General features: G+C 49.2%; 3 long non-coding RNA genes across 4 annotated transcripts; 1 reads left to right on the forward strand and 2 right to left on the reverse strand.

The window, feature by feature from the left end:
- Positions 1-4,736: 4,736 nt before the first annotated feature.
- Positions 4,737-13,518, reverse strand: LOC140694997 (uncharacterized). The gene is made up of 9 exons (XR_012070672.1): positions 13,444-13,518; positions 13,208-13,294; positions 12,714-12,873; positions 9,673-9,801; positions 9,197-9,329; positions 8,756-8,809; positions 8,285-8,479; positions 6,407-6,516; positions 4,737-5,011 (listed from the first exon to the last, which is right to left on the reverse strand). It is a non-coding gene; the product is annotated as an uncharacterized lncRNA (long non-coding RNA).
- Positions 13,519-16,749: 3,231 nt separating this feature from the next.
- Positions 16,750-21,703, reverse strand: LOC140694998 (uncharacterized). Its single transcript, XR_012070673.1, has 5 exons — positions 21,576-21,703; positions 19,497-19,617; positions 19,033-19,231; positions 17,324-17,440; positions 16,750-16,905 (listed from the first exon to the last, which is right to left on the reverse strand). It is a non-coding gene; the product is annotated as an uncharacterized lncRNA (long non-coding RNA).
- A 1,831-nt stretch (positions 21,704-23,534) lies between these two features.
- LOC140694999 (uncharacterized) lies at positions 23,535-27,175 on the forward strand. 2 transcript variants are annotated; one of them, XR_012070674.1, is made up of 3 exons: positions 23,535-23,786; positions 23,934-24,141; positions 26,907-27,175. It is a non-coding gene; the product is annotated as an uncharacterized lncRNA (long non-coding RNA). The 2 variants fall into 2 exon arrangements; XR_012070675.1 differs by lacking the exon at positions 26,907-27,175 and adding an exon at positions 26,142-26,245.
- Positions 27,176-27,974: the final 799 nt, after the last annotated feature.

A 27,974-nucleotide genomic window follows, 5' to 3' on the forward strand; every position in this document is an offset into this window, starting at 1 on the left:
TCCTGCAAAGCATAGAACTAGTTTCTCAGCACACAGAGGGAACCAAGTCAAGATTCCTAATCTTATGAGATTTACTAAATGGCTGGAAAGGTCAGACAAGTACATACAGGCAAATATGATTAAATGTAATCAAATAATATCAAATGTGATTTGAGCACAGACGAAAGAGAAATTCCTTTCACCTGGGATCTAGAGAGACTTCTTCAGAAAATGTGGCTTTGGAGACGGCCAAAGACATGGGTGGAATTTTGGCAGAACAGGATGTAAGGAATTTAAAAACTTATTCTATAATTCATATAAAAATTCAAAGGATCCCAAAAATCCAAAACAACTTTGAACAAGAAAAACAAAGTTGGAAGACTTGCACTATCTGATTTTCAAACTTTTTTTATAAAGCTACAGTAATCAGAAATTATGGTGTTGGTGTAAAACAGAAAAATAGAATAATGGAACACAATAGAATGTTCAGAACTAAACCAAGACTTATACAGACAATTGATTCTCAAAAAGGATGCTGTGGAGAAAGGATCTTTTCAGCATGTAGTGCTGGAACAATTAGATCGTGATACGCAAAAAAAAAAAAAAAAATGAACTTTGATCCACACCTCACAAAATATACAAAATTTACCTCAAAATGGATCATAGATCTTAATAGGAAATCTAAAACTATAAAACAGCTAGGAGAACAAGCATAGGCTTAAGGTTTATGGCCTTGGGTTTGGCAAATTTTTCTTTGCTATGACACCAAAAGTATCATCTATTTTAAAAAGAAACTGATAGAGTGAACTTTATGAACATGAAGACTCTTCAATGCTCTTCTAAACACTGCTAAGCAAATGAAAAGGCAAGCCATAGACAGAAGCTATTTGCAGATCATATATCTGATAAAGTTCTCTCATTGTATCTGATCCAGAATAAAGAGGTCTCAAAATTCAATAATAATTCAAACACCTGAATGAATGAGGCCAGAAAACACACTTCAGTAAAGATATCCAGATGGATAATAAGCATATGAAAAGATGCTGATTAAAGGTGTCATTAGTCATTAGAGAAATACTTTTAAAAACCACAGTGAGATACTAGTTCACATACATACTAGAATGAATACAGTTAGAAAGACTGACCTTACAAGGTGCTGGCAAGGAAGTAGAGCAACCAGAACTGATACACACCACGAGGAATTTACAATAGTACAACCATTTTGGAAAAGTCTTTAACAGATTCTTTTAAAAAGGTAAACACCTGTGTACCATATAATCCAGACATTCCTCATCTGGTGCTTTAGAAAGGAAAAGCATATGTCCATACAAAGACTTGTAACCAAATATTCACTGCTATTTTATTTATAATAGCACAAGTTGTAAATAACCCATGCATCCATCAAGAAGTAAATGCAGAAAGAAATGATGGTCTATACAAACACTGCTCACAATAAACTCTTCAGTAAAATCTCAGCACTAAACAATACTCTACTATAAGACAAACAAGCTATTAATACAGCAACACAGATGATTCTCAAAATAATTACACTGAATGAAAGAAGTCAGACAACATAGAGTAGATACTGCATGAATCCATTCATATAAGGATCTTGAAAATGCAAACCAATATGTTGTGATAGAAAGCAGATCAATGGTTCCCAGGAGAAGAGACGGGGAGGGAGGGAGGGACAACAAAAGTCAGGAGAGAAGCTTTGTGGGTGATGGGTATGTTCACTGTCTTGAGTGTGGTCATGGTTCCTTGGGGATATACTTACGTCAAAACGTATTAAGCTGTACACTTTAAACGTGTGAAAATTATTTTGCCAAGTATACCTCAAAGCTGTTTTAAGAAAAAAGGCACTTTAGTCCTGATCCACCTCAGCGCCTGATTGGAGTGACATGATCAGTCCCTCACACTGTCTGCCTAACGGGAAGGTAGAAAAGCTCTCACGGAAGATAACATGGATTTTTCATTTGCAATGTCTGCCATGTAATAAAGAATTTCTAGACATGCAACATGTCCAGACTATATGACAGATAACATGAGAATAAGGAGCATTAGACAAAGGATGCAAACCCCAGGTGATGTAGGCATCAGAGTTACCAATAAAGGCTATAAAATACTTTTAATATATTCAAGAAAATAAGGAAATGATGGGACAATAGATAACAGGGTAGAGACTTTCACCAGAGAAATATACTGGAATGTATTTTTAGGAAAAATCAAACTGATACTCTAGAACTGAAGCTTTCAGCTCTGGAAACAGGTAAACAGAGCTAATTAGGATCCCTTTTAAGTAAAACTTTCAGTAATTCTGGGTAAAATATAACAACAAATTAACACAGAGCTAACTATGGAGAGAGAAGTTCCCTGATGACAATACAAAGAGGACACTTAAAGCCCAGAGTGGTCATCTTGTGAGCTGATGCCACCGCACCCTGGAGGGAAGGGGTTTTCATCTGCACATAAATAGGGATACAATGTCCATGTAGGAAAAAGGGTCCATACCAGATGTAGAAGACTCTTCCTCTATATCTATATAGTCAGAGACAGAGATGTAAAGTGGCAGCAGAGGTCACAGTGACACAGGGCCCTGGGCCAAGGAGTGTGAGCACCTCTGCAAGCTGGGAAAGGTAGGATGACGAATCCCTCCCAAGAGCCTCGGTGTGGAACTTAGCCTTGGCCACTCGTTGGTTTTAGCCCACTGACATTGACTTTGCACTACTGCACCCTAGAACAGTGAGAAGATGAATGTGTATTGCTTTAAGCCACTGAGTCTGTGGTCCTTTGTTACAACAGCAATAGGAAAGGAACTCAGGAACCAATATGAACTTGAACCACAGGCTGCCTGCTGTGCTGGCAGGAAGTCCTTTGTCTCTGATCCTGGGGGAGTGTCCTGTCCTCTGGCAGCATCCACAAACTACCTCATGCTAACTTGGCAGTTTGCAGAGGGTTAAATCTTATCCCTGCGCAGTTCTTGATATTTAGTTAATAAAAATGATGGTGTCATCATGGGTATTTTTCCATCTTTTAAATACCCTTCAGTCTTCTAATAAAGCTACTTCTAATTAAGAGACCGTGTAAATAGTTTTCAATCTTCATAATAAATAACTGTGGTTTTATCTGGTTACTTAAATTATGAATAATAATGTTCACATTTGTAAAAGTTATTAAAATCAACATTGTTTAATGAAAATATCATTTCTTTTCGCATGAACATGTATTAACTACAAGAAATGTTCCATGCTTTCTTCTACGATTTACTGTTAGAGCCTTAAAGAATAATATTTTCCTCAAAAGATATTACGGCAAAGGGATTTCTTTTGGTGGAACTGTTCCGGCATCAAATCTGGTGCATGTCTCAGGCCACTGGCAACATAGAGATGATAGAAATTAGGAGGCATTATAAACACAGAATCATTTTTAAAGGAATTAAAAAAACTGGATGTGTGTAAACAAAGAATCAGAGAATATTCTGGTGAAATAAATGTATTTTTCAGCTTAAGCAAGACATGGGGTGAATAAATCTGAAATGAAAAAACCACCCAGAGATTAGCAGCGAGTCATGCATGCAGTGTGAATGATCAAAACCAAGTTGTTTCCAAACCAGTGTGCAGGCTTGATGCCTTCATGAATCAAATCTGTGTGGCACCAGGCCACCTCGAATACATGTTGATGAGGTATTTATAAGCCCTTCACCATCCCAAATCAAAGCCCACGCACGAGCCACAAGACCATCACCTACACATTTGGAAAACACACAACATGGTGAATAGCACTTTTCTTGTTCAGTAGCCGGTGGCAGCGAACTGTCAGCAGACAGAGATACAGGGACACAGAGGCACCTCCCCTCACTCAGCTGATAAACTTCCGTGCATCCCTGGGGACAGGATTGTCATAAAATGCACCATGGATTGATCCTCCTCCTAGGAAAGGAACCGTAGTGCTGTCATTAGGTTTGAGCAGGGGTGGGTGGAGGATCTCAGAAGAGTTGTTTCAGCACACCAATAGAATTCTTGGCCACCGTGACCACGAAAGACAAGTCCCCTGCCATCCCGGTAGGCACTTGGGCTCCTGACAAAAGCTGGGCTCAGTAAAGGGTTGAGTAGAAGGCACAGACCTGAGGGATGCCCCAGCAATAGGCAGGAGGTAGGGCCTGGTTTATACTGCTCTGGGTGTATCCCAGACTCATCCGAATACGAAATCAGAAATTTGCAAAACAGCAGAGCTGGGGTGGGTCATCTACTCCAGACTCCTCACCTTACAGTTAAAAGGGTGGCAACCCTGACAGGCAAAGCAACGTGCTAAAGGCAGAGCGTGGAAGTGGCAGTGCCAGATGAAACGCAGCGTGCAACCCCCGTTCAAGGCCGCTGACTCTGACGACGGGGCCAAGGTTTCCAATGAGGAGAATAAGACAGTGTAAATACTTTGTTCCCCCTAAAACCCCAAATGTTTTTTAAAGGCACAAAAACTCACCTTAACTAGATCTCTTCTGAGGGGGCTCTCTTCTGCTTCTTCGTCTTTCTGTCTCCATTTCCCTCTCTCAGACACAAACACATTCAGTTTTGTGAAAGGGGACTTCCTTCCATACAAAGACAGACTTCACATCTTCAGAAAGATACCTGAGAAAGCACGTTTCTCAATTCAAGTCTTTGTGTGAGTTCTGGGCAACTGGCTTATTTTCTAGAACAATCGGTAGTTACAAAATCAGGAAATCATCTTCCACAAAGGCAGAGTTCTGGTCCGTGTTGATAAAGTTGGGGATGTCACATTTCATGAGTCTGTTCGGCTCCTCCTCTGGCCACCTGCTGCATCTGATGGCTTCCTGGAGCCGAATAACACTGTAAAGGGCTATGGTAGCGATACCAGCTTTGGCCTTGTCCAAGTGGTCCACTTCATTGATGTAGCAGTGAAAGAGGGACCTAGATTCGTCATTGCACTGCCAGAGAACACCTTGGGCAGCAGCGGTCTTCCAAAGTCTGACACAAAGCTGTTGAGTCTAAATCTCTTCTCGGGAGACTCTGCATTGCTACAAAGAAAACCAAAATAAAATATCGTTCACAGTGTAGCTCGGTGACCTGAAGAATCATAGTTTTTGCCATCTACTGAGAGTAAATCCCTGCACAGAGCATGCTGACATGCACTGGAATTGAAAGACATCACTTCTGAACACATACAATTAAACCCAAGGCAAAAGTCTAAAGTGAGGGCCCATGGACCATCCTAAAAAGACATCGTTCCCTGAGAATCCTCAATATTGGTGCCTCGCACACCAGTGTTTCTCCGTGGGACACTCAGATCTCTTCATCAGGATTCGTTAAAGTGCTTCTTAAAATGCAGAATTCTGGGGTGCACACCCTCAGAGTCTCCAGAGGTAGCGACTGGTAGTCTGTATTTTCATAGCCACCAGGATAACTAAACATGCTCAGGTTTAGCACCGCAGTCTACATCGGGTCACCTGAGCATCGACAATTCTGTCTCACGGGATGGGGGGTGCCATGTGTGTCAGGGTGCTGTCCTACCCATGTGTCTCCCCTGATTCTCAGAACTGACAGTGCTGCCCCATTGGGCACGAAATACCACCGTTTCACAATGCATACGCAGGGCGCCCGACTGAAAAACAATCAGTGATAGGAGAGGGGACAAAACTCAGCTTCCTGTTACCTTGTTTCACTTACTGTGGGACGAGTGATCAATTCAAGGGTAATAAATCAGTGAATGAGTGAATAACATGACTCGCGTTAGTCCCACGAGTGCCTGGAAGAGCAAGCCTGTGCACATTGAGAACCATAACAGCCCATCTACTTAAATGTCATCCTCCACAGATCTATGTAAAGGTTACTTCCACCCAGGCAGTGACTCCAGAAGGGCAAGAATCATGTATGAACACACTCTCAAATCCAGAACAGAACCTGACAACAATTAGGCTCTGGAGTCTGTGTTTAGCGAGTGTGGAATCTCAGTGATTCCAGCTCTTACACCTTGCCTTCCCATCCCACCACACACGATATGGCCCTTATGTCCAGTTCTCCCGGGGCTGGGGCCACGGAACCCATTTATAGGACTGGAAGAATCTGATCATTTAAACCATCCCCCAGATTATCATCAAGAGTCACCTGCATTTCAGGGATCAGTAATCCCAGAAGCTTTGCAGTTCAGGCAGCTGAGGGATTTTTATATCAGCTCTGTCTTCTACTGTGACTGCCTGGGTGACATCAGACAAGGAACTCTGAAAAGCCTGAACTTTTCCTTTCAGGAATAATCTAATTAACAAATCTCGTTGACCACTCAACAAATGTGATGTGAAGATCAATAATTTACACAGGAGTACAACATTCACTAGGTCGTGGATTTAGAATCAGAGGAAAATCATTTTAGAAAGATTGACAGAATGTAGCTTTAATGCGAATTTAAGTATTCTTACCTTTCAGTAAATCATCTTCCCCTACTTATCACTTCACCCAAGTTTAAAAGATGTCTGAGAACAGGGATGAGTGTGTCAGCAATCTGAGACCCAATAACCTAAAATGTCACCTAGGAAAAAGAGGGGAGTAACACATTTTTAAAAAGCATGGTGAGGATGGCGGGGCCATCCCCAACCCCAGACTAAGAAGCTCTGAGTAATAGCTTTCCTGCCTGCCTGGGGCATCAGCTGATGTGAAAATCCACCCAGAAACCTCACTGTCCAGCAGCTCTTCCATAACACAGGCTACACTTTCTCAGAATTAAGAATTGCGTCCAGTAACCACTTCGCTGAAGAATAAAGACAAAGGAGAACAAGAGAGTTCTGCCCCTCCCAAGGGAGAGCCCAGACCTCGGGCTGCATGCACTGCGCCCACCTCCCTGGAGAAGAATAAACTGGAGAAGGGCGTTCTGCGAAACTGCGGCAGCAAAGGTTGAGATGGGAACAAATTGACCAGCTGGCCAGGGACAGCCCCCTCCGTCGCTGCCTTGGCGGCTGCCTCAGCCCTCTCAGCCCATCCTGCCCACCTCCGGTGGCTAAGCTGTCAGAGAAATTGCTTTGCGACCTGGAGCAACAGAGGCTGCCCTCAGGCCAATCTGCGGAAAAGATGGGAGCTAAACCCCCAGCTCCCGAGCGGCAGGCTCCATACCCCCGCCAACACCCCGACGCCCCCGCACCCTACCGCAACCCCGGGGAAATATGACCCGAAGAAGTGTGACCTGGGAACGAGGGGCAGCAGAGGCCGCCCCCACGTCAGGCCTGCAGAGAGATGGGAGCTTATCCTCCAGCTCTCCAGGGGCAGCCCCTGTCCTCTCCACCTCCTGATCTCACCGCGCCCACCTTCCAGGAGCAATCAGACCAGGTGTGGGGTGTCAGGCGAATCTTGCGCCAGAGAGGACGTCCCCAGGCCAGGTCAGGGGAGAGGAGAAGAAGTGGCCCCATTAGGCGGGGCAGCCGGCCGTCGCAACTGCCTCTGCCCCTCGACCACATCGGGCCCGTCTCCCAGGAGCAAGCTGACCTGGAGACGGGCATCCGGCTTCTTGGGCAGCAGAGGACGCCCCCAGGATTGGTCACGGGGAAGAGGAGAGCAAATTGACAGGCTCCGCGCTGCAGGTCTTCTACCCCCGCCATCGCCACCCCCGCACCTTAAAGGCACCGCCCAGGGCGCCCCTCCCCCAGCAGGCTGAGTGGGACAGGTGCGTCTGGTGACCTGGGGCAGGAGAGGCCACTCCCACACCAGGCCATCGGGGAGACGGGAGCCAATCCACCAGCTACCAAAGGCAGCCCCTACCCCCGCAGCAGCCACCACTCTTGCCCATGACCTCACAGTGGCCTTCTCTAGGGAGCAGGCTGACCTGGAGATGGACGTCCGACGAACTTGGGACAACAGGGACCGCCCCCAGGGCAAACCATGGGGGGAAGTGGGAGCAAATGGACAAGTTCCATGGGAAAACCTGCCGCTGCTGCCACCACCCCCAAAGTACCAAGTCCAACTCCCGGGGTCAGGCCGACTAGGATACACGCGTCTCATAACACAGGGCAACAGCGACCGCCCCCAGGACAAGACGCGGGGAAGATGGGAGCAAATGGTCCGCTCCCCCGCTGCAGGCCCCCGACCACCGCCACCCCTGCACCCTGACTACCCTGCCTCCCGCCCCCAGCAGGCAAAGTGGGACAGGGGTGTCCCGGGACCTGGAGCAGCAGAGGCCGCCTTCAGGCCACGCGGTGCAGACATGGAGCTAATCCACAATCTCCTCCGGGGCAGCCTCCCTATGCCTGCAGCCACCACCTTACCAGCCCCCTGACCGCACTGCACCCATCTCCCAGGAGCAAGCTCACCTGGAGTCGGACCTCAGGCAAATCTCCGGCGGCAGACGTCGCCCCCAAGCCAGGCCGTGGGGGAGAGAAGAAATGGAGCAACTCCCTGGAACACATCCCCTGCCCCTGCCGCCTCCGCCGCCGCCTCCCAGGAGCAAGTTCATCTGGAGACCCGCGTCCCGCCTCTAGGGCAGCAGAAGCCGCCCCTGGCTCCGCCTCCGGGGAGAGCGGAGCGAATTGATCGGCTCCCCCGCGGCAGCCTCCCTCCCCCCGTGGGTCCCGCACCTTAACGGCCCCGCCCCCACTCCGCACTCAGCAAGCTGAGTGGGACAGGAGTGTCCGGCGACCTGGGGAAGAAGAGGCCGCTCCCAGGCCCAGCAGCCGGGACAAGGCAGCTATTCCACCCGTTCACCAGGGGTAGACCCGCTCCGCCCCTCTGCCGCTGCCACCGCCCTCTGACCTAACCGCCCCACCTACCAGGAGCAAGCTTACCTGGAGTGCAACATTTGGTGAATCTCCGGCGGCCAAGCCCCACCCCAGGCCAGGCTGCAGGGAAGAGAAGAAATCGATCGGCTTGCCCGGGCAGCCTCCCAACCGCCACCGCCGCCGCCGCCGCCCAAAAGCATTGCAATAGCCTACCGGGGTCAGGCTGACTGCAAGGATGTGCACTTGCCTTCTTATCCTGGCCAGGTCCCTGAGCACCTCCCTGCATCCCTACACTCCCTGCACCTCTGCACCCCTGCTACTCTCTGCAATTCTGCATCCCTCCTCCCCCACATCCCCTGAAATGCCTGCGCCCTCCACAGCCCCTGCACCCCTGTCACCAGTTACACTTTTGCGCTGCTTACACTCCTGCACCCCTGCATGTCCCACACACCACCTCTTGGGCCTTTGGCAGAGCCTCTGCTGTTAGACCAATGCACAGTGACTCACTCTTTGCCAGTATATGATGCATCAGTGGACGTCAGGGGTTGCCTGCAGGAAGGTACATGTTCCCGGTCACTAGCCTGGGCCACTAGGGTGATCTCTGTGAGGTCACCCAGGACGGGTTCAGAGATGCTGTTCTCTGGGAAGAGAGGAGTTGAAACCGGTCTTGAGGGCAGAGCTGTGCTCACCAGGCCGTCCACGCTTCATGTTTTACACAGGGCTTCGGAGAAGTGAAATGGATCCGGCCAAGTAATACCGGCCTGCTGTGAGCCCACCTCAGTCCTGGGCTCTGAGTCAGACCGACTGGCTCCCTCAATCAGGGCCCAGTTTGGGCACCTGAATGGTCCCTTTGAGGCATCCCAACAGTTCTCAGGATGAAGTCTGGCTGCTTCCACCCCATGGCCCTCCCTCCTACTGTGCTGGCCTCAGGAAGGTTCCTTATATGGGGAAGAAGGCAGCCCACACCCTACCCCACCCCTCACCTTTCTCTAACCCAGGCTGGTGCTCTCTCTGCCCCTCAGAGTCTGGGAAGCCATCCCTCTTCAGTTATGTCCCTTCTGAGATGGACTTGCTTCCACTCAATTCTAGGCGAGGATGCACCATGGAATGCACTGGGTAAGAGAACCAAAATAAATAATTTCTTCTGTGAGGTTGTCTGTTTATCTGCTGGGGCTGGGCTGTGTGTAGTTTGCTACAGCTATTGGTGTGAGAGGCTAAAACAGCCTGTGTGTCCTTGTTTTCATCTCCCCGCTGTCTTTGGGTTTTCCCTAGACACTCCTGAGACATTTACTTCTGTTAGTATTATTCCTGTTATTACACACGGGCCCTACTGACATGGAGGTAAGGTGTTGGGGGAGCGGGACAGAGCAGGGCATCTGCAGTCCTGTGATTAGTTCTCATTGAGCCTGTGCCCTGAGCTGTGACCTCCACAAGTGTGTCTCTTTCCCCCCACCCCAATTTGGGTGACACAGAAGGGATTTCCCTTCTCCCAGGTTGGTTAGGCTCTGGTAAAATAATTTCTCATTAAAAAAACAAACAAAAAACAACTTCCCCCAATGAAACAGAATGTTCTGGGTGTATTTCAATACAGTTATTTTCTCCTCTCCAGGCAGGAAGCATGAGGAGTTATCCTCTGACCTTCATTCTGAGAACAGGACACGGTCCTGGATGTAAAATACATGAAAAAGAGCATGGGGCCCCTCTGACTGGCCCCCTGGAGTTGTCACACTCTGATTTCCCCACACTGAGCCTCCTGCTGGCCTCAGGGACCTGTTAAATCTGCCTGCCCCCGGGGTTCTTACAAAAGCAGGTTCTGCCTTGGGAGCTGTGACTCTCCAAGCCTGCCCGCTGTTCCCTTTGCAACCTCTCTGGGTTGGAAGCAGCTTTCCCCCTCAGTCTTCTGGGATCTAAGAAGAGCAGTGGGTTTGCAGCTCCCTCAGATTTGGTGTTATTTTCAGGACAGGAGGAAGAACTTCTGAGCTCCACACGAGCTGGACCAGAGGCTGGAATCCTCCCTTCCTCTGCCACCGTGCAATCAGTGGCTGTGGTTCTAGCCGAGTTTCTGAAGATGTGGACTTAAACACACATATCCCAGCCCTCACAGGAGCACACAGTCCCATAAATCCCCCTAGTTTCCACTGGTAACTATGGAGCCGATGGGGACACGGGTTTCGGGACCACAGAGGCCTGACTGCACGACTTGCTCCGTGGCCTATTTACGTGGTTGCTCCGGGCCTTGTCTGAAGTGGCTTGCTTACCACACCTGGTACGTGGGAAACACAAAATAAGTACTAGAACCTTCACTTTTTCTCCCTCCAGGGCCTTCAAACGTAGAAAGTAATAAGTGAACTCAGACAGCCTAGTCACCACAATGAGGTCCGTCCAGCCTGGCTCTCCTGAGTGATGGGCACTGACTTGCACCTTAACTCAGAACAGTAGGGGAACTGCCTTCCTCTAACTGGGCCTCTCCCCACACCAGGCACGCCCGCAGCTCAGACGGGGCCAGCTCCCCAACTGAGGTGTGTGCTGGTGGCTTCAGTGTGACCTGGCCCTGCCGGGACATGAACCTGCAGTGAGTGAGGTGGAGGGTCGGGTGGAGGGGGGTCCCTTCTGGGGTGGCAGGGGGCCCGGTAGCACCCCTCCCAGCCTGGTGCCTGGGGCTCCCTAACACCTCCTACAGCTCCTGGGTTGGCTCCGGTCCTGGCCACTTCACACACCCTCCCAGTATCTTTTAATTATGTCCCTTTTCTGCTTTTATCAGCGAGAAGTGGCTTCTGTTGCTTGTTCAGTGAAACAGTACATCGGGAAACCAGACTACTTCTAACATCAGTAAAATACCAACCTCGGTCAGCTCGCCGGGCAGACCGTGCAGCACAAAGGCCTGAACAGGGCTGTGCGAACGGCTTACATGAAGGGTCCTCAGCATCTGTCTTCAGAGATACAGAAGCTGATGGTTCAGGTAAAACCTCAGGGTGGGATTGAGGAATCCAAAGCTGGTTGGTTTCAAAGGCTAATTGGTCAGACCAGACCCCTGAGCTGTGGTCAGAAGCCTGGCTCACCGTCACGCAGACTCAGCGCCCTAAGTGCCGGGTGGGGCCGGTGCTGTTCCCTTTGTAGGCTCTCGTTGGGGATTCAGTGTAGCCCCTTAAATACAGCAGAAATTCCAGCCCCATTAGCCCCCAACCTGAGTGTTCCATGACACAAATCCCGGGAGTGTTTAATTTTCATCTTTGTTTAGGAGGATGAAGGTGGTTCAAGAGAAGACATAAATTCACACTTAGTGACACAAGGTCACAGCCAGTACTTCCTCCACGGAGAGCTATGTGCTCCCACAGTGGTGGCTGGGGGCTCGGCAGAGACCCTCTGCTGGTCCCAGAAGGACTCGCTCCTCTGGCCACAACTCATGGGTTGGACAGCAGATCCAGAGGGTGACAGAGCATCTTTCCTGGGAATTTGGAACTGACACATAGAAATCAAGTTCACTCATCTGGAGTTTGGCGGAGGGGAGGGGCGGTGGTTGGAAATCAAATGAAACCAGAGCATGAGAGACACTTAGAAGTGAAAGAGCGAGAGACAGAGAGACTGAGCTTGTGAGAGCAAATAGTCAGAAAGAAGGCAAACAATCAGGGGACAGAGGAATTCCAGCTCCTGACTGTCTAGTCTGTCCCAGCCCATCAATGACCCCGTGAGATGTTTAATAACATTCCAGTTTTGCAGATTAGGAAACAGGCTGAAAGAGGTGGGGGCTGGGTTTGGGTGCACAGTTAATTCAATTGCCACTGGACCCCACACTTCCCATTGCCTGAAGGCACCCTAATCCTCACTGGGACCCCTGTGGTCCCCTGACAGCCCAGCACCCTGATCAAAGGGACCCTGCGGGAGTGGGAACCCCTCTTGAGTGTGGAGAGTTCCCTGCCCCGAGATGCCATGCATCAGCAAGCTCCCGCTCACCCCAGGTTAACATCAGCCCAGCTGTACAGTCTCCCAACCCGCTTCCCTCCCTGCCAGGCACCCCCAACCTTACCACCGAGTGTACTGCAGGAATTCAGGCACAGGGATGCCCAAATCAACACGAGCCCACCGGCTATAGAAACAGCAGACTCCCAGCCCCACCTGGGTTGCGAGGGGACAGAAGGTGTCCTCAACTTTCATGTGTCTAAAACAATCTTCTTCAGCTGGAGGTTCTAGAGAAAAATAAAAGGTCCAAAACATAGTTCGGTGAGGAATTCCTCCAAGGACCTGACTCCAGTGTCTACAACCATGTGTACCTACCCCCGGAATTGGGGTGAAGGTGGATTATTGATCAGCATAACCCCTGGTGGCCCAGCTCCTTGGCTTGGCTGCCCAGAGGGGGCTGGGGGAATGGGTAAGGCCAGGGCACTCAGGAAAAGCACAGAGGACCTGACCTCTCCCTTCTGCACTCGTAAACCTTTCTCCAAATCTCAAGGCATTGGACAGAGATCCGCCACAATAATGAGATGCTCCCATCTCTTCACTCACTCCTGTCGGTTCACTTACATGCTGAGCATCCACTGGGTCCCAGGACAAGACACATAGAATGGCTGATGGGACAGGCTTGGTCCTTCCCCCTGGAACCTGTTCAATCTGATCAAAGAATGATCACTCATAAAGAGTTTCTCAAAATTATACAGAGACCAAAGACCAACTGCAGAGTGAACCAAATTTAAAAATATATATGAAGATCCCCCAGTCTCCCCGCCTAAGGTTAACAGCATAAAGCAAAAAATTCTTGCCTTTAATCACCAGGGAAGTTGTCACCCCCTCTCAGGTGGAAAGGAGAGTTATTCTTTGAGCACGTCACAGAAGTGCTCCATCGGATTGGACCAGGGCATCTACATTCATTCAGCAAATGTGTATAAGCTCCTACTACATACGGGAATCTCCTAACTAGACCGTTCCCAAGGCTCTTGGGCTTTATCAGTCAACAAAATAGACATGACTCCCCATCACTGGGGGCTCAGAATTTTAGCAGAGGAAACAGGCATCATGTTGGGGTAGCAAGAGTTTGGATAAATTTTTAAAAAAGAGTGATATGAGCAAACTCGGGTGATGGCGGTGGGGTGGGAGGCAGGCAGGAGAGAATAAGGCAATCCTGGCAGATCTCACGGAGTAATGAACTTGAAGCAGAATAGATCCGGAGGAAGAAGGAAGAGCCGGAGCCATAGGCCCCCAGAGTGAAGGGGAGAGTGTGGGCAGAGAGGCAGAGCACGCCGGGTCCTGAGGCCTTTGTGACGACTTTGGCTCCTAATGACATGGTGACCCGTTTAGTGAGTTTTGAGGGGAGGGGTGATGTAGTCCAACTTATGCTTTTGTGTTTGTGTTTTTTGGGGGGAAGTAATTTATTTATTTTAATGAATGTGCTGGTGATTGAACCCAGGATCTCAAGCATGCTAAGCATGCGCCCTACCACTGAGCAACACCCACCACCCCCAATGTATGTTTTTACAGGCTCCCTCTGACTCTGTGTGGATGAGAGATTGTAGGAAAGCAAAGATGGAAACAGAAGGCTATTGGTATCCAGGAAAGGCTGAAGGTGGCTCTTAGGAGGGCGGGGAGCAGAGAGCAGGTATTTAATTAAGACAGAATATCCAGAATTTTCTAACAAGCTGGATTTGCTGTCTGTGAGTGTAAAAGAAAGAGAGAGAAAGGACATGGTTCCAACATCTGGGCCTGGACAATGGGAGGGATGTCCTCTCCGGATGGGAAAGGGGATGGGAAAAGGTGGGGCTGAGCAGGTGGAAAGGGGCTGGTATCAGCTCAGTTCTTCAATGTCATGGTTAAGGGGTGTGTTACATATTGCCACAGAAGTGCCTAATAGGTAGAGGAATCTGTTTTCTTTTTCTTTTTAACATTTAAAAAATATAATTAAACATATTAATTGTATTATGTGAATGATTTGGGAATTTTGTTTCATGCCAAGTTATATGTTATATATAGCCAAATGGAGCATATATCAAAAAGGGGAGAAATGAGGGCTTTCACATAAACTGACTGTCCGTAACGTAGGTAAAATTTCAATAAAACCAGTCTTCAGGGCAAAAACCTCATCTCGGTGTTACATAAAAATAAATGAAAAACGACTATGTTGATGTACCATTATTTCATGTTACATAATAGCCCCAAACTAACAGTGTTTAACTATGAGGCTTGTAGAAATACTATTCGCTTTATTCACATAAATACAGAAGTGCAGAAATGTTCTAAGGTAGAATTAGCATCTTAGTGGAAATAATACATATTTGAGCATTTTACATGATATATATGTACTGATTCAAAATTTGGAAAAGTAATTTCATAGTAGAACATATGTATGAATGTGAAAGCAAGATGAATGAAAGGAAAAGAATGTGATGTGAGTCTCAGGGATAAAGGCTCAGATGGAAAGGGGAAATCAGGGAATTTTGGAGAAATCGAGAAATTGATGGCATGCCAATTTCCAAGGCTGGGTTGCTTCCACCAAAGGAATAGCATAGAGAGAGAGAGGAGAGGCCCAGGAACCCACCCTGGGGAACACCCACAGTATATGTTTGGAAAAAACAGGAGACATTGGCAAAGGACCAGCCAGCAGGCCAAAAGCAGAAACAGACAGAGAGATGGGCTGGAGGTTGAGTGAAGCAGGAACACGGGGTAGGAGGGATGGAAGAGCTGGGTCAAATGCTGCCGAGGGGCCAAGCATGATGAGGAGTCAAAATTGACCACTATATTTAGCAACATGGGGTCACTGAAGGCCTTGACAAGGCAGTTTCCATAGAGCGAGGGATCAGGCGAAAAGCCAGAATGGGTGTAAAAGGGGATGGCTCAAGAGAAGATGCAGACAGTGAGTTTAAACAACTCCTTAAAGATTTGCTGCAAAGACACAGGGTGGCAATTGGTGGGGGTGAATAAGGGTCAAGGAGTGCTGTTGGTTTAAGAGGATGGACGTTTATATACTGATGGTGCCAACTAGCAGGAGAACAAAATAGATGAGGCAGTGAAAGAGAGGATGGTTTTGGGAGTGACAACCCAGAGAAGATGGGAGGGATGGGGCCTCGGGGACTTTTGGAGGAACTGGCTTTCGATGCCACTTTTAATAAGCGGTGGGGCACCGAGAGTGAGGTCACAGGCATCAGAAGGCGAGCGGATGTGCTGGGAGTTGCTTGTGAAATTTCTCTTCTGTTGGCTTGTTTGCTTGTTCAAAGTAGAAAACTAACTTTACCAGCTGAGGAACAAGGAGGAAGAAAGAGTTACTGGAGCCATGATCAGAAGAAAAGAAAGAGCCTTCCAGGGAGAATGGGACAGTAAAAAGGGCAGGGGGAGGCGGGGGAGTGCGCTCCCAGAAAGTTACATTTTCTCTTTGACGTCCCCAAAAGTGTGATGTGTTATTACCCTTCCTGCTGTCTACAAAATAAAAATTAATTATGGTTCAGAGGAAATGCTATTTCATTCTAACAGGCTGCCTGTTTCTCATGAATGGTCATCTTAAACTGCAAATATTACAAACAATGTTGAAAAGATGAACCTGTGTACCTAAAATCCCCTATTTTCTATTAATCTGTTTACTACTTAGTTCCCCTATCAATAACACATAACAAATACTGCCATGATGGAGGTACATCGATGCTTAAAAGGAAATGAGATCTGTATCCTTTTGCTAAATTCCATGGCTTCCTTAATATGCAGTTCCACTTGGAATTTAGGAATGTCTGGTATAAGAAGTGAGAAACAGTTTGAGAAAATCCCGGCTCAGAATTATACATCACAACCACATCTCACAAGTATATACAGCCGTAAAAAAGTTTAAAAGCAAAACTCCGTAACTACTCTTAAAGACCTTTGCAAACCTGGGCCTGACAAGATGTTTCCAAACTGGAAAGGAACTCCAATCTCTTGCCTGGTACCGGACCAGAGGCTGGCCAGCCTTTTCTGTAAAAGCGAGAGAGTTAATATTTTCAGTTTTGCAGATCATTTTGTTGTAACCATGCAGGTAGGCAATAAGAAAGCTAAGAGCACTGGGAGATAGGAAACAAACGGGCATGCCCACACTCTCCCTTCCACTCAGGGCAGCTTCTCTGTGGTGGGGAGCTTTGCCACAATCACTTGCTTCTTTTTTCCATTGGTTTCTTTGTTTCCACCTTACTGCTCGAGCTCAGAACTTCAGGTGGGCCTGGTCCTTCAGCACCCATGCAGAGAAGGCTGAGCGGGGTTGGGAACCCCACCTGATGGAGAAGAGAGATTACTGGGAGGGACATTGTGGAGGCCACCATGACACGAGACAATCACACCTTCCGGGGTGAAAGGGAACGAAGACAAGGGAAGGACACAGTAGTGGGACCCCTAGGTCGCCTGCCAGGCTTGTTCTCCCTCCACGGCAACCATGGGGGCCTGGGGGGTGTTGGGCTTCAGCTACGGTGATTAGGATGAAGGGACTCAATATAAAGGACCCTCCAACTCCTCACTAGGTTCCAAACGCAGCCCCTCTAATTCCACCCTCTGAGTTTCTGGAACTCTGCTGGAAGAATACATGAGCAGGCCAGAACCAGAGCCCAAGCCAAACATGACAGGGGCTCGTGGGGCTGTAACCCCATGCTCAGTGGTCGGGGACTCCTTGCAAATCTGCAGAAATCCCTGTTCCACCTCATTCCTGGGAGAAACCCCAGATCTCCTCCTGCTCTGTCTGTTCTTCTCTTGAGGCTATTGTCCTGGAGGGATGCTGAGTCCTTGAACCTGGTCCTCCAAACGTACATAAGCAGCCTGTTCAATAAAACAAATTATGCACTTTTTCACATTTGCCAGTTTTTTGATTCCAGAAAGGCTGTGGGACTCATTCTCACAGTCTCCTGTGCCCCCACCACATGGTGGCCCTCTGCTCATGTAAACACGATTTCCCACAACTGCACCCTGCCTCCCAGCTTGTCAGAGGGGAGTGTCCCACAAAGACACAGGTGTTTGTGAGGATCCTGTCCCCCAGCAGAAAGCCTGCTCCTGGAGCCACGGACAGGGATCTGGCCTCCTAAGCCGCTCAGCTCTAATTCAAAGCCTAAAGTGGAGGCCCCGAACATTGCTGAATGACTTTCTGAATCACCTGGACTGGAGGGGACTGATTTTCTTTCCAGGAATGGAGGTAGCGCAGCCTCCATTTTCAGGGCTGACCTTGACGATGGATCTAGTTCCCCCGACTGCACCGCAGGAAGGAGTGGCCCTTCCATCCCACAGGTTGGAGACACAACCCAAGGGAGTACTGAAGCAGTGCATTGCTGCCAGGTCCAGCATCCCTGCAGAGTGGCCTCTGCCCTTGAATGACCCCCTTCCCAGGGCCTTTCTTGCCCGGACACCACCACACCCCAGGCTGTGCCAGAGCTCTGGGGCTCTGCGTGTCCAGGGCACACAGGTGGCACCTGAGCCAGGTGTCCCCTGGGCCTCAAGGGAGAGAGGTCTGCTTCTGCATCAGGGGAAGGTGACCCCACAAGGCTGGCAGGACACTCTCAATATGGACCTCCAGGAGCCCTGGGAGCAGTTTCCCTGCAGGTGTTAAGAGCCATCATCAGGAGGGCAGGCCCCTCTTTGTGCAGACCATCCAGCAGTGCTGGGCCCACGTGCTGACCTCAGAAATCTACATGCCCCCAGGATACCCCAGGCAACCTCACAACTTCGTCACTTGGTGACCTGGGTACCACGAGCTCCTTGGCCATCCCATGAGGGTGGTCCTTGCAGGCATGGTCTCCAGGTTCTCCCGTTGAGAAATCCCCCTGGGTTTCTGTGGTCACAGAGCAGACACCAGAAGATTCTAGTCCTGCAGTGACCCCCACAGCAGTCAGCTCCCCTGTGCATGTCCAGGGACAAATGACAGCAATTTATTGCCCGGTACCATGATGAACAAGGGGGTGGGATTCCATACTAAGTTCAGGATCCTGGTAACTCACTCTGCACCCCAAAAAGCTTCCATGAGAAATGTGTGTATTGGGATGTCTGTGCCCCTAGAAGAGCTGTTCCTGAGGGTTCCTGGGACCCTCCAGCCCCTCTCAAGGTTCTCAGATCCTGGGTCTAAATTTCTATCTGCCTCTTTTGGTGTACGGCCACCTGTGTCTCGTGGTCATGGGTCACTTTATTGCATGACTTGGCATGTTCTTAGTGCTCGTCCTCCACCCCTGCACTAGACTCCCAAGATGTTCCCACTGACCCTTGGCTCCCTGGGTGGCTCAGGGGGCCCTAATTCTGCACCCTTCACTCTCCTCCTCTACCCCCACCTCTGGGGCCACCCCTAGGTGGACTTGGAGGTGTTTGTAAATGAGTCTTACACAAGGACATGTCTGGACAAAGCAGGACCCCACCCCCGGAAAACTCACCTGCTCCCTTCTCAGAAGAGGACCCCACAGCCCCACATTGCCTCCCAGGGGTCTACTCAGGACACAGTCCCCCAGTTCTGGGCAAGGTGTCTCCCTGGAATCCTTGCTTCCAGGAAGAGTCTCTCTGTCCTTCTTCAGAGTTTAGAGGTGTTCCCATGTCCCTGACCACCAAGATGCCCAGCACAGTCCCTTCAGTGACCTGGAGAGACAAGTAACTTATGTGGCCACAGGTCTCACAGGACACACCTGCTGGGACCCCAGGCTAAAGGGCTGTCCTTCTGCCTTCTCAGGTGTGGCTCCCGTGGTAACTTTTTGCAGGGGGCCCAAACGGGGAGTGTGGCCCAAAGCAGTTCATGGGGCTCTCTGGGCAGGGAAGACTTGGGCCAGGTGGCCTTGCCTGGTTTCCCTGCTGGGCCACTCTGAAAACCCCCGCTCCTCTGGCTGTGGCTGGAGGCCCCTCAAACCTCAGGGCGGGGCTCTTTCTCTCAGCCTCCACTGACTCCAAAGCCACGCTGGTGCTGGCGAGGGGAAAGAGCTTTCTTGCCTTCTTTTGGCCAAGTTGCCACAGGTGGATGCTGCGGGGAGCTGGAGAGAGAGGTAGCACTTGCTCAGATGTGAGTGGTTAAGCAATTTGACACCCTGTCAACTAGCCTTAAACATTGGAATGAGGTCTTTCCCAGTAAAGCTGGAAGTTACTTTCAGTAACTTGTCTAAAGATTTCTTTTTTTTTTCCACTTAAAGACTCATAAAACCTCTCCCAGGTCATTCCTGGTATGGACCATTATCCAGGGATCAATCAGGAAATGCAGGAGGAGAGGGGTGGGGGTGGGGGAGAGGGGAGGTTAGATCAGAGCCCACGGAGAGGAGATGCCCCTCCCAGGAGCCTCACACTGGGCAGTGGCTTCTGGCATCCAGCTCTCCTGTTCTCAGGCCCATTCCATCTGCGGGGTTTTCCAAAAACATAATGGTGGAAGGGCCATGGAGGACACCTAGAACTTCCAGAATAGACAGGGGGAGCAGAGTTACCATGCTGGCCCTGGGTTTGGAGACAGACCTGCAGTGGAGACCACAGGCTTCTGAGAAGCCAGTTTCGAAATAAAGGCAGTATGCACTGGAATACCCGGCTCGAGAGAGTGCTTCATCATAGACATGTAATTTACATAGTTCTCACCACTAAATTCTGTGTTCCCAACACGCTACATGAATGACGGCTTCAACACACATTCATCTCTGAGATGTGAAAAAGTGTAGAGCCGCTCTTTCATCCTGCATAATGGGCATGGCTACACTTAAGAACACTTACCAAGATTTCTCAGCAAGAGCCAATTTCGAAATAAAGGCAGTTTGTGCAGGAAAACCCTGTTGGAGTGAGGGCTTCCCCATACACATGTAAGTTATAGAGTTCCCCTCACCATGAAACGCTGTTCCCAACATGCTACATGCATGAAGGCTTCGACACACATTCAGTTCTAAGCTGTTAGCATGTGGAGAGCCGCTCTTTCATTCAGCACAAAAGGCATGGTTACACCCAGGAAGATTTACCCAGATTTCTCAGCTGCTTCCTTCAGCCAGATTCAAAATAAAGGCAGTTTGTGCTGGGAAAGCCTGTTGGAGCGTGTTCAGAGCTGTTTCGGGCTCTGTCCCAGCTGGAGGGTGCAAAGCCCAACCTCCAGAAAGAGGGACCAGGACCCCACCCGCCAGGTGGTGTTGCCTTTGTAGGGGAACAGTGATCTTTGGGTAAGATATATTGCGGCTCTCTCTAAAAACTGCTTTGACTTAAGTTTGCATCCTAGTCACCAGTTCCAGGACAACAGAAAAGGCATACCCTACATCCCTTTGCACTCAACTCTTCCCAAAAGAGCAAATATTTGTCCATGAAAATACCAGCTGCTCTTCTAAGGCCCACTAAATACCCAGCAGTGTGGGCGGTGCACTCTTGATCAGGGACAGGTGGAGAGGGAACAGCGGTCCTCCAGCAGGCTTGGCCTGGTGTGGCAGCTGCGCTGTGGGTGCGTGGTGGGGAGGGAATGCAGGGAATCCTGTTTGAGGGGCCTCTGTGCACGCCTGCATTATAGTCTGAGGTTTCATACAAAGGCTCCAGGCATCCTAACTGGTCAGATACAGCCCCCACCCTTGGGCTGGAACCACCAGGAGATAAGTACCTGTAACAGGGACGGTGCCTGGTGTGGGGAGAGGTCATGGGACCCTCCGGGGGCAGGGGCGGTGGTGCTGGGGAAGGCAGGGGATGCAGTGAAGGGTGGAGGGAGCAGGGTCCTTTGCTTGGGGGTGCGAGTTCTTTGGGAGACCACAGGGAATGGCACACATCATCCCCACCCTATACCCCAAATTCCTAGCCCCGCCAACACAGGGGCTGCTCTGCACCCTCTCAACGTGGCTCTCCTGTAAGACCGCACCCAACCAGGCATCTGGCACCCTGCCCTACCTCCCCTCTTGGGACAGATCCCGTCTTCTTGGAAACTGCCTAGCAGCGCGTATTCAAGGCCGGCAGCCGGCCTGGCGGATCTGCACTTCAGGTGCCCTACCTGGCCAGCCGTGCCTGCCTGGGCTCAGTCCTCTATCTTGCCCACCGGTAGCCTGGGTCCACTTCCGGTGCAAGCGGAGGCCGCGGAGCCCAGGCTGAGCCCCGCACACAGACAGGTGAGGGTGCCCCCGCCCCGCTGCCCCGCCGCCCCGCCCACTGTTGGCAGCATTGCCCCAGCCTCCGGCCGGTGCCACCTGAAGCTGAGGACCTCCGCGCGGCCCCGCCCGCCCCGGCCCCACCCAGCTGCCCCATAAGCCTCCCCCCACCCCCGTCCTGGCCGCGCCCTTGCTCCCATTGGCTCCGAAAGTTCTGCTCTCGCACGTCTAGCCTCGGGAGGACGCAGACGCAAGCGCTAGGGGAGGGCCCCGCGGCGTTGCCATGGATAAAGACGCCGCGCTCCTCGCGGGCTGGCGTGCGCTTCTGGGGCAGGCAGCGGGCTCCGGAAGTGTGCAGCTGCCCGGGACCATGGCGGTGTTTGCTGCTGGGGATGGCGGCTTGCTTGGCCGGGCCACTAGTTCTGGCCGCGTCAGTCGGCGGCCGACATCCTTTCTGGGGCGGCGTCTCACTGACGGTAAACGTACGGCAGCGCCGTTGGCGGGGCCAGTGGACATGGACCGGGGTGGGATCCGGGTTGGTGTGGCGGCCGGGGAGGGCTGTGGTGCCGGGGAGCGGGTTGGGGCGGGGGGGACAGGGCTGGGGCACAGCCTCCGGCTTTCCTCCCCCTCGGGCTCTGGGGCTTGGAGCGCGACTCCGGGTAGCCCTGCGTGGCCGCGGCCTCCCAGAACCCCTGGGAAGGGCAGGTGGAGGACCCGTCTTTTATGAAGCGGGGCCTTACCCGCGTTTTGAAGAGCCCCAGAATCAGATGTTGGAATAGGGTGGTTTATCAGCCTTGTATATCAGCAGGGAAATTTCAGTTCCATCCAGATGTTGGCTCCTTCGCTAAAACTCAGGAATAAGACAAGGGTCAGTGTCAATTAGCAGTTATCTAGGGCTTGACTCAAAATAGACTGTGCGGGGTGTAGAGATGGTAAATGGGCCCTCCCTTTCAAGGTTGGTAGTCTTCTGGGATTAGAGGCCTCAGTTGAGGATTACATCCTCATCTGCAGTAATGGAGGTTGTGGGAAACATTAACACAGAGAAGGGAGGGGTGTTGCTGCGGTAACTCATTAAAGAAGCCAGGACACTTGCCTGGCTCTTGTGTAGGAGAGTCTCGCCTAGGGTAGGGCAGCAGTTATCAAAGTGAGTCCGAGGCCCCTGAGATGCAAGACTATTTTCGTAGGAACGCCGGGAAGTCACCTGCCTTTTGCACACTCTTGCACTCCCGAGTTTCCTGTGGGGTTTTCCAGGGAAAACCTAGTCTGTGATATCACAAAACAGGTAATGTAGAGGCAGATAGAATTAAGCTCTCACCAGTCCAAAAGAGATTCTCAGAAATTAAAATCACTGCTATTCCTCTCATTAATGATTTTTGTTTAGAAAAATATACTTATTTTTTGCTTAAGAGTATTAATGGTATCATGTAGTAGGTTGTTATTATTTTTAAGTGAACTCATAAGCATTTTTTAAAGTTCTTATTTAACTTCTAACACAGGAACTATTGATAGATTTAACCCACATAAACAGCAGCCTTTTGAAGTCCTCAGTATTTAAGAGTGTACAGGGGTCTTTAGGCCAAGAAGTTTGAGATTCCCTGGAGAACGGGTGCTCAGGTACTAGTCAGGTGCTTAGCGTTGATAGACAGATGCCAAGATGTCTTCTACATGTGCTCCCGGACTCGAAATAATTGGCCACACAGAGATCGGTGGGCAGTGCCTCCACTATACAAACCAGAAGCTGCTGAACGTGTCTTGAGTCTAGGCCATGTGCTGTGCAGAGATTCCCATTGTATCTGTTCTATCTAAGCCGGGATTCCTGTGCAGAGACCTGGCTCTGAAGACCCGCTCTCCTTTGCTCCCTGCCAGGTACCTTCTGTGTTATGTCAACCCTCCGGAGGGCTTCAGCCTCCGTAGGGGCGTCTGTATCCACATCGCCTTCCTCCTGAAGACCCTGCTGAAAATGGAAGAGTCGGTGCTGGTGATACCCCCTTGGGGCCGCCTCTACCATTAGCAGAGCCTGGACATCCACCAGGTCCGGATTCCCTGGTCTGACTTTTTTGATCTCTCAAGTCTCAACAGAAACATCCCTGACAATGAGTACGAACAGTTCATTGCAGGTGAGATGGTGATCGTTTAACTGGGGCCAGACGGTTTTTGTTCTGGTTCCGATGTGAACATCGGGCCGTCTTGCTTCGGGTTTGTCAGTCTGCTTAGGGGCCGTGCTCATGTTTCCTGCACTGCAGGTGAATTTGGTCTTTCCACAGTTTTTCTCAGGAAATATATCTGAAGTGTATGAGCTCTGTGTTCCCTCCCCTCTGAAAACCCTGGCCTTCTGGTGAGATGGAGCGGTGACAAGGAGGCCACTGCCACAGAGGCCTTGTCCCAGCAGGACTCGCTCCCTGGGCAGTAAGGGCCATTCTTACCTGAAGGAAAACACGATGTATGTGTACCATGGGCCACGTGCTGGAGAAGGTATGTAACCTCTCATTCAGTATAATTTGGTCCTGCTCAAGCTTCCCATTTTACTTTTTGTAGGAGGTAAGATTTGAAGATTTTCTTTGAATACAGCTATTTAGAGCTTATCTTTTTTTTTAATTGAAATGTGGTTGATTTACAATGTTTAGTTAGTTTCAGATATACAGCTGTTTTGTTAGTTTCAGGTATACAGCATAGTGATTCAGTTGTACATATACATAGTCTATTCTTTTTCAGGTTCTTTTCCATTATAGGTTGCAAGATACTGAACATTTTCCCCTGTGTTCTACAGTGAATCCTTGCTGTTTGTCTGTTTTACATATAGTAGTTTGTAATTGTTAATCCCAAACTCCTAAGTTTGTTTCCTAAGTCTGTGAGTCTGTTTTTGTTTTGTAAATAAGTTTATTTGTATCTTTTTTAAAAATTCCACATATAAGTGGTATCATATGTTACTTGTCTTTCTCTGTCTGAGTTATTTCACTTTAGTGTGATAATCTCCAAGTCCATCCATGTTGCTGTAAATGGCATTATTTCCTTCTTTGTTACAACTGAGTAATATTCTTTTATATCTAAATACTACATCTTTATCCAGTCATTTGTCAGTGGGCGTTTAGGTTGCTTCTATGTCTTGGTCATTGAAAACAATGCTGCTGTGAACATTGGGGTGCAGGTATATTTTGAAATTAAGGTGCCCTCTGGATATATGCCCAGGAGTGGGATTGCTGGATCAAATGATGTCTTTTTTTAGTCTTTTGAGGTATCTCCATATTGTTTTCCACATTGGCTTCACCAAACTACATTCCCAGCAATAATGTAGGAGGGTTCCCTTTTCTCCAAGCCTCTCCAGCATCTATGGTGAGTGGATGTTTGAATGGTGGCCATTCTGAGTAGTGTGAGATGATAACTTATTGTAGTTTTGATTTGCATTTCTAAGATAATTAGCGATATTGTGCCTTTTTTTCATATGCCTATTGGCCATTTGTATATCTTCATTGGAGAATTGCTTGTTTAGTTGTTCTGCCCATTTTTGGATTGGGTTGTTTATTTTTTTTTCTTATTAAGTTGTATGAACTATTTTTATAGTCTACAAGTTAAGCCATGTTCAGTCTCATCTTTTGCAAATATTTTCTCACATTCCATAGGTTGTCTTTTCATTTTGCTTATGGTTTCTATTGCTTTGAAATAGCTGATAGGTGTAACTAGGTCCCATTTGTTTATTTTGGCTTTTATTTTCTGTTGCTTGGGTGGATTGCCCTAGGAAAACACTGCTGAGATAGATGTCAAATAACGTTTTGCCTATGTTTTCTTCTGAGAGTTTTTTAGCGTCTTGTCTAATGTTTAAGTCTTTAAGCCATTTAGAGTTTGTTTCTTTTTTGGTTTTTTTTTTCAACTCTATTATATGCTTTCGATTTGTGATTACCCTATTTTTCAAGTATATCAACCCATTATCATATCTATTTCCTTTAGACTGATAATCACGTAGGCTCCAACACATCCTAAGAATAATGAGAAAAAGGAAAAAGAAAGAGAAAAAATCTATCTTTTCTTGCTACCCGTCTCCCTTTCCCACCTTTTTGTATTTTGATATACTTTTTCTTTTTTACATCTTCATGTTTATTGTCTTGTAACTCGTTATTTCATTTCCAATGATGGTTTTCCCATTTCTATAGCATCCTGCTTCCTTTCTGTTTAGAGTAGAACCTTTTAATGTCTCTGTTTGGTTCCATAATGCTGAATTATCTCCCTAACCCCCTCCACCCTGAGCCTCTGAATACTCAGTACAGGGAAGCCAAACCATCCTAGCCTTCATCAGTCTTGGGATGCAATCTTCAGAGTGGGAAAGAAGAATCATTGAAAAATAATATTCTGTTTGTTGCTTTCTACCCTTGCCCAGAGAGTGAGAATCACCTCTGAAGGCGGAGGAAGAAAGATGGGGGCATGGGGCACAAAGTCTTTTCTCCTTTTGCTACTGAAAAAATGATTTCTTTTGTAATTAGTGATGATGCCCTTTAAATTGGTAAGATCGAGATTCCACAGCTTCAGCGCCTGTGAATAACCAGCTGGGAGAAAGCTCTCCAGGGCCCCTGCAGTGGGAAAGGCAGCCCCTCTGAGCACCTGTTGTCCTGTATTCTTCCGGCCTCCACACAGTTTCGCTAGGCACTGTGCAGGACGATGCAGTTCCCCAAGGTGGAGGACTGGGAGACCCCTGCTTGGTGGCAAGCCACAGGAGCCCACACTTGAAGGACAAAATGAAGAGTAGTGGGGCGGGCATAGGAACAGAGGATGGTTGAGACCCAGGATAGTTTCCTGGAGGCCAGCAGGTGAGACTGGCGGGGCAGATGGGGCCCTGGTGCATGGGCAGTCCTTGAGGGATCTGAAGCAAAGATATGAACCAAGATACTGGATTCGTGTGGGGGTAAATCGCCCCCTGGAGGCCACGTGGCAGTGCAGCGAGCCCAGGAGGAGAGGGCATTTCCCCAAAGTTGGGTTGACAGATCACAACCAACTCACTGGGAACCGAGAGGTACAGAGATATTGTTAACTTTTTGTCCCTCTTCCTGGAAAAAAAATTGCTTCCTGTTGAATAGCCTGTGTAGTTAGTGAGAATTAAAGACATGAAGTAACATTTCCTCAAAAGTCATCCATTGTGCAGTTGTTAATAAGGGTCAAATGCAAACTTGAATAGATTAAATCAAACAGTCATCATCGTATTTTAAATCTTTTAAAATAAAAAATCTTGCTGTCTTTGTTCTTCATTTCAGGGTTCACTTGGTGATAATAGTAACAAAAGCAACAGCAAACCTTTAAAGAATTCTGTCCTGCTGTTCAAGGAACTCTGTGTTCATGACAAACAAATGAGGTGGCACTTTACAGGAAGGACAGTCATTAATCACACAGCTAGTAAATGGCAGGGGTGGGACTTGAACCCAAGCTGTCTGACCCCAGAGCCCCCTCTCAGGCCCTTCAGTGCAGCTCATCACTTGGTATGCCCAACAGAGGCCAGCATTAAAGAGCAGCATGACCTTGGCTGCTTGGCCTCTGTTTCTTCATCTGTAGAATGGGGGTGTGGGCAGTGAACTCTGTGAGCTCAGTGGTCACTTCCTCCAGCTCTGCTATTCTACTGCTTTGAGTTAATTTAAGAAGTATCCGAGCCCCTGAATGGCCCACCCATAGGCTGGCGCTTTGCTAGGCCGTGGGTTACGGAGAAAAATAAGATCAGCCTGCTTCTCCAAGGAGCCTGTGTCCCTCCACGGCAAACGGCTTTGAGGCCCAGGCTCCCTCGCTGGCAGTCGGGGACTGGGCAGGAATGTCTGATAGAAGATGGAGGCAGAGCCCTTCCGGGAACAGTGGTGGCCACAGAGCTATCAGGAGCGGGAGCATCTGTCCAGGCTGCTGAGAGGGGGGCCCTCATGAGGCCAGTAGCCCCCCCAAACTAAGCCCTCAGGACAAAGATCCAGCCATTCCTGCAGTGTCACAACAGAGCCAGTCCATCCTCATCACTGTGCCCCTGTGCTCCTTTGTCCTGGGGCCTCTCTTCCCCCTACACCCAGAAGACTCATCTCTCTCTCTTCTCTGAGTGTCCCCTCACTTCACCCATGGTCCCTGCTTCCTAGGCCACCATCTCTGGAGTTGACGATTTGCCCCCTCACACTCTCCGTTTGATCAGGAGCCTGGGTTGACCTCCTTGTGCTCACTTTCCCCCATGAGGTGATTTCTCCTCCTCTCTTGGGAACACCTGGAAAACCCAGTCCATTCCTAGCAGTGCCTGCCACCCTGGCCTCCCTGCTCATCTGCCTCAGTCAGGAGCAGCTGGACCACCAACTCTGTAT

This window comes from Vicugna pacos, unplaced genomic scaffold (genome assembly GCF_048564905.1).
Source record: "Vicugna pacos unplaced genomic scaffold, VicPac4 scaffold_118, whole genome shotgun sequence".
Taxonomy (NCBI): domain Eukaryota; kingdom Metazoa; phylum Chordata; class Mammalia; order Artiodactyla; family Camelidae; genus Vicugna; species Vicugna pacos.